General features: G+C 38.7%; 1 non-coding gene across 1 annotated transcript; it reads right to left on the reverse strand.

The window, feature by feature from the left end:
• Positions 1–348: 348 nt before the first annotated feature.
• On the reverse strand, positions 349–455 carry Gm22911. The gene has a single exon (XR_003949147.1). It is a non-coding gene; the product is annotated as a U6 spliceosomal RNA (small nuclear RNA).
• Between the last annotated feature and the right edge of the window lie 8,748 nt (positions 456–9,203).

The raw sequence follows: 9,203 nt of genomic DNA on the forward strand, positions 1-9,203 counted from the left end.
ATGTTGGGTCCTGTTTATGTAGCATCTATTAGTCTATGTCTTTTTATTGGGGAATTGAGTCCATTGATATTAAGAGATATTAAGGGAAAGTAATTGTTGCTTACTATTATTTTTGTTGTTAGAGTTGGCATTCTGTTCTTGTTGCTGTCTTCTTTTAGGTTTGTTGAAGGATTACTTTCTTGCTTTTTCTACGGTGTAGTTTCTGTCATTGAATTGGTTTTTTTCTGTTATTATCCTTTGAAGGGCTGGATTCATGGAAAGATATTGTGTGAATTTGGTTTTGTCATGGAATACTTTGTTTTCTCCATCTATGGTAACTGAAAGTTTGGCTGGGTATAGTGGCGTGGGAAAAATATGGAATGCTTCACGAATTTGCATGTCATCCTTGCACAGGGGCCATGCTAATCTTCTCTGTATCGTTCCAATTTTAGTATATATGCTGCTGAAGCTAGCACAGCAACAGTTTTTTAAAACAAATACTTAGAAATTTATCAAGCACATATCCATTTAACAAAATAATAACAGCGCCCCCTGGGGGGGGGGGGCTATGCCCTTCCCGGCCATTGATGCTTCTATTATCTTATAGTACCATATGTGTGTTCTTTACTTTGAAATTTTACACCCAGCCCCATAGCAATTATGACATGATTACACCTGCATCCACATCTTCTAATATAACCCAGAGTCCATGATTGAGCAAGGCTGTTTGTTACATTTTCTTCCATCAGCTTGAGCATACTGTCTCTTGCCACTATGAAAGCTTCTAGCTCAACCTCATGTTTATTTTTCCATGCCCTAGCCCCAAGACATATAATGTCTTCAGCAATAGTGTCTTGTCATTTAATCCTGACATGCAAGGAATAGCAGTGACAGCAAACAGTATTGTTTTGAGGATCCCAAACATCTTCCTGATTAACAACATGTAGGAAGAGAGTAGACTCATGTCACCTACACTTTCATTCAGCACCCTTGTAGCTTTTAGGAAGCTTTTCTATGCCTGAACAGTCCCTTCATTTAAATTAAGTGTTGCTTGGCAACCTAGTCTTTCCCTCTATTAATGTAGCCCTTCTAAGACTGTGGAGTAAATGAAATAGCATTGTTTACTGCTTAGAAGAATCTTGTCCAATACCCAAACTGGAGAACATATTTGAACACCCCTTTAATGATAATGACCCTGTGTGCTATACCTGACAATTCAGTACAGGCCATATACATGACATACATTTATTTGTTCCATGATACCATCCATCTTCATTGCCTATAATTAAGAATAGGTCTCATGTTTGAAGTGTCATGTAAAATAGTGGAACATTTCATGGGACTGTCAGTGTCCTTAGTTTTCTCCACTCTAATATATGTCTTCTGTGTTACACATTCATGAACTGAGTGAGTTGACACTAGAGGTACCTAAGAGCAAATTATTTATATTTAGTTAGGCCATGTGCTTCTTCTTCTCTGAGAATAAGAAATGGAGTATAGACTACCACATAGAAAACTACCAGGCATACCATGTGTGTTTGCTGCAAGACATTAAGGAATAAAACTAACACTAAATTAGAAGCTTATATCTCACAGATTAGCTTTTGTGATTCCAGAAGACCCCATATTGGGGCTGCTAAAGAAGGATTTTCCCCAACAATACTATTGATTCCTGTTGACCTCTATTTTGTAATTCCTTCTGTACTTATTGTCAACAATGACTGATCCATTGCTTGTGAGATCTCCCTTTACTATGGAGCCTTTTCTAAATCATCCCTCTTACTTATTTATTTATTTGTTTGTTTGTTTGTTTATTCACTTTACATCCTGTATTAGTCAGGGTTCTCTAGAGTCACAGAACGTATGGATAGACTCTATATAGTAAAGTAATTTATTGATGACTTACAGTCTGCAGCTCAATTCCCAACAATGGCTCAGTCGTAGCCGTGAATGGAAGTCCAAGGATCTAGCAGTTACTCAGTCTCACACAGCAAGCAGGCCAAGGAGCAAGAGCAAGACTCCCTTCTTCCAATGTCCTTATGCTGTCTCCAGCAGAAGGTGTAGCCCAGATTAAAGGTGTGCTCCACCACACCTTTAATCCCAGATGACCTTGAATTTGGAGATTTAATCTTCTGGAATCCATAGCCACCATGCCTCAAGATCTCCATACCAAGATGCAGACCAAAAACTTCTATCTCCAAGCCTCCAGATAAGGCCTTCCAATTCTGGATTGTAGTTCATTCCAAATATAGTCAAGTTGACAACCAGGAATAGCCACTACACATCCCAACTGTGGAATCCCCTCTCTCTTCTCCTGCCAGGTTCACCCTCACAAGTCCCTCTCCCCATTATCCCTTCTCTTTAGAAAAGTAGAAGCCTCCCTTGGGTACCACCCCACCCTGGGACATCAAATTACAGCAGGACTAAGCTGTTTCAGGACATCCTCTCCCATTGAGGTCCAACCAGACAGTCCAGCTAGGGGAAGGTTATCAGAGTGGCAGTCAACAGAGTCAGAGACAACCTCCACTCCAGTTGATAGGGAACTCAAATAAAGACCAAGCTGCTATATAGCAGGGATGGCCTAGTTGGCCACCAATGGGAGAAGAGGCCTTTGGTATCGCAAAAATCATATGCCCCAGTACAGGGGAATGCCAGGCCAGGAAGCAGGAGTGGGTGGGTTGGAGAGCAGGGCGGGGGGAGGGTATAGGGGCTTTGTGGATAGCATTTGAAATGTAAATGAACAAAATATCTAAATTTAAAAAAAGACCAAGCTACACATCTACTACAAATGTGTAGGGGCCTACTTCAGCGTTCATATCCCCTTGACCCCACTGCTAGGAGTCTCAGCTAAGATCACCCCATAGACTACTAGAAACCCCCCCATTCCAGGTTTCTAGCTAGTACCAGAGATGCCCACTCTGATCTGATGTCTATTTTATTTCCCCTGCTGAGTGAGAGCCATTCATCCTCCTTTGGGCCCTCTGTGTTATTTAGTTTCTTTGGGTCTGTGGATAGTAGCATGTCTATACTGTACTTTATGGCTAATGTCCATTTATACGTGAGTACTTACCATTCTTGCCTTTCTGGGCCTGAGTGACCACACTCATGATGATATTTTCTAATTCCATCCATTTGCCTGCAAATTTCATGATGTCTTTGCTTTTAACAGCTGTGTACTATTCCATTGTACAGATGTATCAAATTTTCTTATCCATTCTTCAGTTGACAGACATCTAATACAATAGCATTTTCAATGTATCATAAGAGGTGAAGTTCCTGGTTACTATTATCCTTGTAGTTCTTAAGTGAAGCCACCAACAATTCTTTTCCTCTTTTTCCAGAAACATGATGTTTTTGTTTATTTCTATTGCTGTAGCCACTCATTCCTCCTGTATGGTTCCCTGACTAGAGTCATCAGTATACCAGGTGTCTGCAAGGATAAGAAACCTCTTTTAGTATCTTGTCTAGTTTGACTATTTATCAATTACTGGTGAAGGCATAGCATCTTGAATGGCACCAGCCCAAGCATAGACAGCATGATATTAGTGTCAAAGGTTATGAACAACATACTTCACTGCTGTAAATATGTTTTAGTACGTAAATATGTTTAGTATTTAGTTTAAATATGCTGCTAATGTTTTGTTTTATTATTTTCCATCCCAGGAAGAAACTTGCCCAGAAGTTATTGACCCAACCCTTAATTAGATAAGCTGCTTTTACTTCCACTAATGTGAAACCTGTGATGGATGTTATAGGTAAAACTAGCAATCACAATTCAAGTGCTGTATACCAAACTTATGACTCTATGACTGGGACCCAAATTCTATTGGTACTGTTTGCTCAAGTTGCTTCAGCTACAGTCACAGTTGTAGCACTCTGAGATTCCAGTGACCTCTAACAAAAATGTCAATGAGATGTTGGAGAAAGTGATGGATAGCTTTAGGTCAACTTGACATAAGCTGGGGTGACACAAGAGGAGAGAACCTCAATTAAGAAAGTGGCTCCATAGTATCAGGTGGTAGGTGGGCTATAAGCATTTCTTTATTTATAAGCATATTCTTAATTAGTGCTTGATGGCAGAAGGCTAACCCCATTGTGGGTGGTACCATCCCTGGGCCAGTGGAAATAAACCATTTCCTTCCGAACTTGTTTTTTTGGTCATAGTGTTTGATTGCAGTAACAAAAACCCTAACTAAGACAGATTATGTAGCTGTTTAGCCTGTCATATAAAAATCCTAGTTTGTTAAAGCACCTCTTTAGCTTTTCCCTCCAGCCCAGTGTTTAATTCTGCAACAAGTTCTGCAAAGGAAGAACAACTTGAATGAAATGTGATATGAAGGTTTTGTAGTACCATAGGAGTTTTCTAAACAGCTATAATTGTTATATTCATTGGCAAAGACTGTTGTAGAATATTTTTGCTAACCTTGTCACATCCATACCATACATGTCATAATTATCCATAATATACCCAAGGGTTTTATGGTTTTCACTGGTACTTACAACTTTCATAGATTGATTACTCACCTTAATTCCCCTCTAGGTGAACTTATAGATCTTCCCATTGTCATCTAAATCTGTAGAACACTCAGAAGTTAGCATTAAATCATCTTTGTCATATGACCTTTCACTGAGATGGGCAGGAAACAAGACAAGGTACCAGACCACCATTCTATGACAAATAGGGTGTGAAAAAAACTTGAGGCAGTGATCAGAAAAATGAAGTGTTGGCATTACAAGTGAATTGGTCTTGGGACTCAGAAGCCAAAGAAATACTAAAAAAGACATTAGTAAGGACAAATGTGGCAGAAAAAGATCCTGTCAGATTCTTAATTGTTCTGAGAAAAGTAATGTTGGCTACAGCAGTATAAATGGGGACTTGACTTTACTTGTTGCTCTAGAATCCACTTTCCTGAGCCATAAGTAACTGTCTTCTTTATTAGCTCCAATGGGCTGTTATTGGGGAAGTAGTCTTGACAATAACCTCTGCCCTTTTTATTTTATTTGTTCTACAAGTTCATTATGTCCACCATGCTTCCTACACTGCTGATGATCACTGCTCCCCAAGAATGAGAAAATTTCTAGGATTGTACTTCAACCCACCATGCAGTAAAGCCTTTAAAGTTTGTACTTTCAGACCAAAGTCTCCATGCATGGTATGAATATGATTTTACAGCACTACAATACTACCCAGGATATTGTGTGGCAGAGGAGACATGTACACAATATGCTTCAATGAAATGGATATAATTGACACCCTGGGACAAGCTTAACCTTTGCCACCCATACTATTTTATCTGCATGACCATCTACTTCTGCCTACCATGCCTGATACTCTCAGTGGCTATTATGAGTTAAGTGTGCTCAGTTTTAGTATCCACTAAAGCTCAGCTGTTTTGCACATTAACAGGGAGCTAATATGTCCACATTCAACATTGAGTTTCTGGTTATTCTGTATTGTTATCACTTGCAGAGGAGCAGCTGATGTGAATGCCACCATGAAAGATGTCATTCCTTCAGAAGAGGAAGCACAGTGGGAATAATTGGTCTGTTCCTATTTTTTCACTTCTTTAACTCCTTCAGTGAATTTTAATTCACTGTTTGAAATCCTCTTCCAAAGGCTCATAAGTACAGGATTTTGGTTCCCATCAGTTTCTTCTCTAGGACTCCAACTTGATACAGACACACTCACCTTGAGGCAACCCATATTGATTCCATTATTTGCTGCTCCCATATTCTCATCACCTTGTTAGTTCTTTGGCTTGGATTTCATTTTTTTTAAACCATTCAGATACTGCAGAGTCTCTTATACCCCAAAAATGGTATAAGAGACCCACTATGGAATCAACACAACCATCATGAGTGCCCATGTTAGTACCTATGACTCTTCCAGGTGAACTCCTTTCTTAGCTCTTACGTGAGCACAGTCCTAGCCAGACTAGTAGATTAGGCATCAAATACCACCTTTTCTATACCCAAATCCCTTAGTGGTGCCTTTCCTTCTTCTGAGGTCTACAAGTCTTTGCTATCAATAAATGTCTCCAATGGCTCATATGAATCACTCCATTATATACTGATTTTCCTCACAATGTCTTTGCCTCTAGGTTAGATGTTATATTACTACTCTCATTGTTTCCCTTGCACTCAGACTGATTTCACTCACCTTTATTTCCCATAGCTTCACATGCTACATTGTGCAAGGCTTCATCACTTCACGTTTAAAAGTCTCGCCCAATTCAAGAAGTTCAAGTACAGACAGAGTATGCCTTGATTCAGTTTTCTCTCCTCAGCCATTATGAAGGTCCAAGTTTGCACACTAAATCATGGATTTTACCCTTCCTCCTTATTACTGATCATTCCTGGAGGCTCTTTTCTATCAGTTCTGCCTTGACCTTTCCCTTTTTAATCATCCAGTTCTGCCAATGAAGTGCAAGCTTTTAGATCTCAAGAAAGTCTTTAGCACAGATATAACTTCACTCTTTCCTTTTAACCCTTCTAGTTGTAGAAAAGAGCAAGACAATACTTGCATCTCATTCTCCCATTTTCTTATCTCTTCTACCATGTTAGAAGCTAACAAAGATATTAGCATCCACATCTCTAATTTTCTAAGTCTAATTCTTCCCTCTGAAGGACAGATTCTTTCTGGACAGACTTCTGAGCCTCAGTTGCGTGCTTCACTATCCACAGAAAAGTCTCACAATGGCTGCTAAAGGCTGCTTTGATGCTGTCCCCCACACACTACTCTAAGGGATACATTATGGTCTACATCACATCTTCATTGGTGAGATATCACTATACTCATATAGTAGACCATGTCCATCAAGGAAAAATTCTACCCAACACCAGAGAAAGGAATGTGGCTGCATCACAATTCCCTCCAAGAATGTTCTCTTCTCTGGTGGATCAGTATTGGTTGCATGCCTTATCACCCAGAACAGGGACAATGAAACTGCCTCTACAAGAACGAGGCACAGCCTATACCACATGGGGAAAGGTGGCCACACAGATGCTCTACCAGGTGGTTCTTGGATAGATGTCCCATTACTCTTCACAGAGACCCCATTATGTCTTCCCCCAATTCATCCTTGGTTTCCTTGGTCCCCATACAGGCCAAAGCATTCACATTTTGGAAGAAACATGAAGAAAGTACCCCATATGGGACACTAATGACAGGCTGTAGAAATAATTTCACTCATTTAGCTTTGTGAACCAGTGAGTTTATAGGAGTTACTTAGTATGAAGGGCTGTCATGAGGCCTCATCAGTGAAAATGCTCCACCCCAACATGGATGAAAACTCTTTAAACTTGCATCTCTGGAGCTTTCTAACCAACTTGAATGTAGCCCTACCAATGATTCTTTTCTCCCCCACCAATTACTGTTTGTATCATCTTAGAAATGGATCTCATAAGGTTCTTGCAAACTTAGTGAGCCTCTCAAGACTTAGAATTCTCCTGCTCCATGACAGACTTTTCAATTAGGAAAAAACAGCTACACAATAACCCCAATCAGACACCAATGACAAAGAAATGATGATCCCATCTAAATCTAGTTTGATAAAATGATGTATTAGAAGTAATTAGTAACTAGGATTACTTATATGGTGGAAAAGGAGTTATTTGCCACAGTATGGACAATTTGTAGATAGATAACTTACACACACACAAAAAAAAGAAAGAAAAAAGAAAAAGAGTCTCTTTGCCTCAGGCCCAAGATGCAAGCCACTTACAGATCCTTAAGAAATGGTGGACCTCTTGCACCTGCTTTATGTACCCAACTTATGCTGTGCCACCTTGTCCTTCCTTACTCTTGTGAGGCTACATCAGTAGACCTAGTCTTGTGGGCCTCTCATTTGGGTAATTGTAGCTGCTCAGATTTTAAGATGGTCACAACCACCTCACGTGTGAAGAACAGAAGACAACAGCACTCTTCAGTTCATAGTATAATCACTTAGTGTCTTTACATTAATTATGAAGGTAAATTTCTCTGATGAATTACAATGCAAGAAATAAATTTATGTGTACGTGCATGTGTGTGAGTATGTTCCACATATGATTTGTTCCTTTAGTCTTAAAGTTCAAGCAGTTAGCATTTTATGTTTGAATGTTAATAATAATTCCTCGAGGGCAATAGTAGAAAAGCTGTATTCCCCAGAGATCCAAACAACTGTGCTTGTGTAGGTTAAGGATAATACTCTGAAGTGTCATTGTATAATATACACTGTGGGCAGGAGACAGACAGTACATTTTTTTAATAGAAAGCTGAACAAGAGAACAGACGTGTATTTTGTCTCTTTTCTGAATTATTTAAATATACTTTCTACAGCAAAGCAATTATATCTGCTACTTTTTTCTAATAAACAAAATGTATATGGATTATTCCTGTTTTCAAAAGATCCAGGTCCTGATATCACTGCACATCTCAGAGCATATTACTCTGCAGAAGTCCTGGTGGGTCACAGAACAAAGTTATGTAATAGAATAAGTATACCAGTAAAATTCATTTTGAATTGATTGACTCTTTATAAGTTAAAAGCAGTGGCAGGCTCTTGTGACAAAATGACAAAAAAATGGTGGTACATATAGGAGGAAGTGAAAGCATTAGGGATTTTTTTTTACACAGAGAAAAGAGCTAGAAAGTGAAACTCTAATGTGTTTTTCTATCTCAAAAGCATTAGGACCAACCAACATTCTATGTCTTCTTATATCATGAACGCAGAAGGTCATAGCACCAGTGGTGACCTGAGAAGGCTTAGCACCCATTCAGTGGTATGCTAGACCAAATAATTTCTAAATCTGATCCTAAGATATGTAGATATATATATATGATCTACAAGTCCAAATTGAGGAACCATCAACATAATAACAGAATTATACTTTTAAATATCAGGGACAAGAAAAACAGAAAAAGGAGAAGAAAAACATTGTAGATTCTAAAAGACTATGACACTAATATAGTAAAATGCATTACCCTAGGTCAAATTTGAAACTATGAAATAAAGCCACCAAGGATATTATTTTTCAATATGTAGTGTGAATTAGATATTTTTCTAAACATTTGGTAATAATAAATATAATTAGAATATGTGGTTACAGAAAAGACTGTATGTAACCCTAAGAAGCAGCCATTGTCTTCTTAGAGGTACATCTTCCATCTACCTTCAGGACTTTTATTCAAAATGCATCAATAAACATAGATACAAGAGATGGGAAAGGGGAGCTAAACAATT

The sequence above is a fragment of the Mus musculus genome, chromosome 10 (genome assembly GCF_000001635.26).
Source record: "Mus musculus strain C57BL/6J chromosome 10, GRCm38.p6 C57BL/6J".
NCBI classification, from domain to species: Eukaryota; Metazoa; Chordata; class Mammalia; order Rodentia; family Muridae; genus Mus; species Mus musculus.